At 36.1% G+C, this 4,869-nt stretch overlaps 1 long non-coding RNA gene across 1 annotated transcript; it reads left to right on the top strand.

The window, feature by feature from the left end:
* On the top strand, window positions 246–2,454 carry LOC110429554. Its single transcript, XR_002446627.1, has 3 exons — window positions 246–290; window positions 650–681; window positions 2,153–2,454. It is a non-coding gene; the product is annotated as an uncharacterized LOC110429554 (long non-coding RNA).

The following is a 4,869-nucleotide window of genomic DNA, read 5'->3' as shown; positions in this document are numbered from 1 at the left end:
TTTTCAGCATATGATCAGTTGTTAGTCCTCCATCCAGTTTGAAAGTTGACCATATGTTCAACAATCATAATAATTTTTTTTTACTAATAATCATCATATATGTGATGGCACTCACCCATCAATTTTGCTTTGATCATGTCATGTCTAGCAGCTCGTTTAGCTTGTCGTCACTAGCTACTTCCTTTCCTCGGTGCATAACCAGTTATACAGATCTAGTAATCTTACATTATTGTTTTTTCGTTGCAGTTATTGTGGTTATTTTATGCTTCAAGTGCAACAATCCTACCAAGGTATGTCATTTTATTGTGGCTATTTTATTCTTCAGCCAAAATGCATTTGGACAACCTACTCCATTCCAAATTGTGTCACATTATTTTGTTCTAAATCAAACTTGTCTAACTTTAAACAGTTTTACAGAAAATACATCAGTGACTACAACAGTAAATTGGTTTCGTTAAGTTCTAATGTATTTATTTGAACTTACCAATGTCTTTCCTAAAGCTTGGTCAAAGTTGAAAAAGTTTAATTTAGGACAAAACTAAAATGATCTACAATTTGGAATGGAGGGACAAGGTTGTTCCCATTTATTAGAGGATGAATTATCAATCAATCATGTTTATGACCAAACCTTTTCTTTTCTTTTCTGTAGGACTTCTACTACCGCTTCACGGATTTTATCTGGTTAGTAGTTGCGATAAATTTTGGTTAATTTTCTTATGCCCATGATAAGTTTTGTAAGTTTTTGTGATATATATTATGTTTGCCAATTATTTATTTGAGTCTGTTAATGGATTTCAGCATTACTACTGTTGGTGCAAGATTTAATAAGAAACTTCATTATTTAGTTTGACATTGCATTTTCCTCATGCACAAGATTAGAAGCTCTAAGCCTTAAAATTGCATTACACTGATAATTTCAACTACAGCTTTAATGTTGATGAACATAGGGAATTGATCTATATAGTTCTGACGTGTGATCATGTGTTGATTGGAATTTTTCTCCCCATTGATAATGGATTGTCAATATCTAGAATCAAAAAAAGGGAAAAAGTAAATATTTGGTTTCTCAAAGGTGACCTCTTGTCCCGAATTTATTTCCCTGTATACTATTGGCCAAAGGGCCCAATGTGAGGTGGATGGTTTAGCCAAGCTTCATCATAATTAGAAATTTTTCTGCGATTTAGATTAGATTTTGACCTTATGATGTTAGTGGGTCTGATTTAGATTATCTAACAGGAGACACTTTTATTGTGTCGCCAAAGTTGCCAATTCTCAGGAGACACTTGTTTATTTCAATCTCTCTCTCTCTTAATATCATTCAGAAAATAAATTTTGAAACAGAACGAAGGGAAAATAAAAAGTAAAAGGTATGTCAGAGACAGAAAGCCACAAAACTTTTGAAAGCAAAACACTCTTATCTAAGATGTGAAATTTGGAGCCATGATAGAGTCTCACAAGGAATGTGTCCACAGTGAATTTTAAATGACTACTCCCTCCGTCCACGAAAGAATCAATTTTCGAATCAATTTTTCTAAATCAAACTTTTTAAACTTTGATCAAATTTCTAGAAAAAATGCTAAGATTTATGGTATCAAATTAGTATCATTAAATTCATCATAGAATATATTTTCATATGATGTGTAGTTTATGTCATAGATGTTGTTACTCTTTTCTATAAAGTTAGTCAAACTTAAAAAAATTGACTGGCACGGGTTCTAGGAATTGATTCTTTCGTGGACAGTACTACATATATATGTTCAAGAATACCTCCTTCAGCATAAATCTGACTGGTAGGCTTCTTCAGCATGATTTTTTTCATGGCAATCCAAATAGTATCAGTGACCATGAAAAAAATTGATTTTTCATGGCTATGTTTTGATACTGGGCACATGATAACATAATAAATATTATTAAATCTCAATTGTTTGCTCTTACAAGGGTTTTAGTGTTTAAGGATGATAGTAATTAAAAGGCTTTTCTTAGATTGTTTTGTGCATCTCATTTGTGTTCTTTTGTGTGATTATTGCTTGGAGATGGCTAAACCATCATGGTGTTTATATTAATATATCACTCTGCTATATTATTGCTCTCGTTTTACTTTCCCCTAATATCTGTATTTAATGGTTATCTGTTCTAAAACCATCTACTACAGGACCATTGCTCTCGAAGTGTATGGATGCAAAATGTGTTGTGAATGTATTGGCTTAAAGCATCCAAAACAAGAACTGGAAGGACTGTTCAAGCACATACAGACACTGTTGAAAGAAATGCTGACTATTATTGTCACCTGATAAATAAAGGTCCAGGGAGATGAAGCTTAAGGATTTTGTAATATATAATAGTACAAATTAGGAGCTTAGTTTCTGACTTTCCGTTGACCCTATAACTAAGGCCTTGTTTAGATGCAAAAACTTTTGGGATTTTGACACTGTAGCATTTTCGTTTTTATTTGACAAACATTGTTTAATTATGGAGTAACTAGGCTTAAAAGATTCGTCTCGTGATTTACAGGTAAACTGTGCAATTAGTTATTCTTTTTATCTATATTTAATACTTCATGCATGTGCCGCAAGATTCGATGTGACGAGGAATCTTGTAAAGTTTTGGGTTTTTGGGTGTATCTAAACAAGGCCTAAAGGTGATGGTGTACTAGCATGGATCTAAATAATACTGTTCGCTGATTTGTTGTGAGATAAAAATACTGCTGAATGGCCGACAGATTCAAGATAAAACAAAGATTTAGCTATGATCTACTTAGCTTTTGATGGTAATTTGGTCGTTTGGACAATTGAACACTTGAGTTTGCGTATATGTGTTCATAAGGGTGAGTGTGCGTTAGTATTATGGACGACTATATTGTGTTGTATATATTTTTTTCTTAAAAAATAGCGACAAATCTTTTACCTTCCTTTAAAAAAGAAGCATTATCATCCAATTAAGTTGCATCAATCATTGATATGATGCGGTACGCCTCAGCGATTGGCATTATTATTATCGAATAAATCATGTAGGTGATTTAAGGAAATTTAAGTCTCCTCATAGTCATACCTGTGTTTTGTCATTCATCCATTCCACATTTTTATCAATATACAAAATAACAGTAGAAAATAGTTACAGTTAGCTTGTCAAGTCAGGGGCTCCGAGGCTGATGGAGGCCGCAGGTCACTAGCCCGGCAGCCCTATTTTTTTTTATAATTTAACTCTTTTTTTTTTAACAAATTCATGTTTAGCACTCTCTACGTCAAAAACTCAACTTTAGACCCTTTTCTCAGCGCCGTGACCAATAACATCGAGATAAGATGTCTCGGCGCCATAGGTCATGGCGTCGAGCCTTAGTGATGTGGCGCTGACATGGTATAGCTCGGCGCCATGAAACGTGGCGTTGACCTCATTACTATATGTGGCGCGCTATCCTGAACCAGTCTACATGCATGCCATCCCACTGCAAGCACCCAAGCCACTATTTCCAAAAATTTTTAAGATTTCCCGTCACATAGAATCTTGCGGCACATGCATGAAGCATTAAATATAACTAGAAAAGATAACTAATTACGTAGTTTATCTGTAATTTGCGAGACGGATCTTTTGAGGCCTAGTTAGTCTATAATTGAATAATAATTGTCAAATAAAACCGAAAGTACTACAGTAGCGAAACCCAAAATTTCACGAACTAAACAAGACATAAGCCCCAGTAGGCATGCACTTAGCACGTGGGCAGCTGGAACGAGGGGACATGCAGCTTGGAAAGCCATGTTCAGGATGGCCAAGTCGGCACAGTGCTGAGGCCAGCGCTATGTTTCATGGCATCGAGCTATGTCATATTAGCACCATACCACTATTTAGTCTTAAGGCTCGGCACCATGACCTATGGTGCCGAGACGTGTTATCTTGACATCACATGTCACGACGCTGAGAAAAGGGTCCAACATTGGGTTTTTGATGTCTAGAGGGCTAAACGTGAATTAATTATAGAAAAAGAGCTAAATTATAAAAAATTAGGCCCGCTGCTCTTCTTGCTTTAGAGGTGTTTGGTTGTGGTTGTTAAAGTTTAACATGTATCGTAGCATTTTCGTTTTTTTACAATTAGTGTCTAATTATAGACTAATTAGGCTCTAAAAATTTGTCTCGTAAATTATTCTCTAATTATGTTTTTAGTTTCATAAATAATTTGTATTTAATACTCCATACATATATTCAAATATTTAATATAATAGATGGTAAACTTTATCGCACTCAACCAACAGCGAGTGTCGGGAGAGTTCGTCAGTCCATGCCCCAGAATCCCAGATGTTGTAGGCTATGAAGAAGGGGCTAAGTGGGCCTCCTCTCATATGCCCTTACCAGCAAATAAAGTCACGGGGTGACCCAACTTTTTTTTTATCGCCTCAAGAACATGGCTGAAAGATGTGGCACTTGTGTATATTGAGGCGCTGGACAAATCCCAGAAAAAGGTGGGCTGCTCGCACGCCGGCGCAGCTAGCAACCGAGCTTGTGCTCGGTCCTCCGGGGTGACCCAACCAACCAAACAGACTGGTAACATTCACAAGCAACAAGCAATACGGCCAAAGCCCTTTCAGTTTCTTGAAAAAAAAAAACAAGCAGCAGCAGCAACAGCAACAACGTTCACAAGCAACACGAATGAGCCACCCCTTCATTTGATGCCATGCTCCGCCACTGTGTCGAACATTATAATACCTAAACACTTGCCAAACCAAAAAATGTATTGGAAAAAAAAATGATGGCAGAGAACCATGACAACAAACATTTATAGTCTACCAAGCTCTTCAGTCATAGCTACAGGCCTACAGCTCTGGAAATGCATTAAGGCCTTGTTTAGTTCACCCTGAAAACCAAAAAGTTTTCAAGATT

The sequence above is a fragment of the Sorghum bicolor genome, chromosome 8, assembly GCF_000003195.3.
Source record: "Sorghum bicolor cultivar BTx623 chromosome 8, Sorghum_bicolor_NCBIv3, whole genome shotgun sequence".
Lineage (NCBI taxonomy): Eukaryota > Viridiplantae > Streptophyta > Magnoliopsida > Poales > Poaceae > Sorghum > Sorghum bicolor.
Note: the sequence above shows the minus strand (reverse complement) of the source record. Positions and strands in the feature narration are given on the sequence as shown.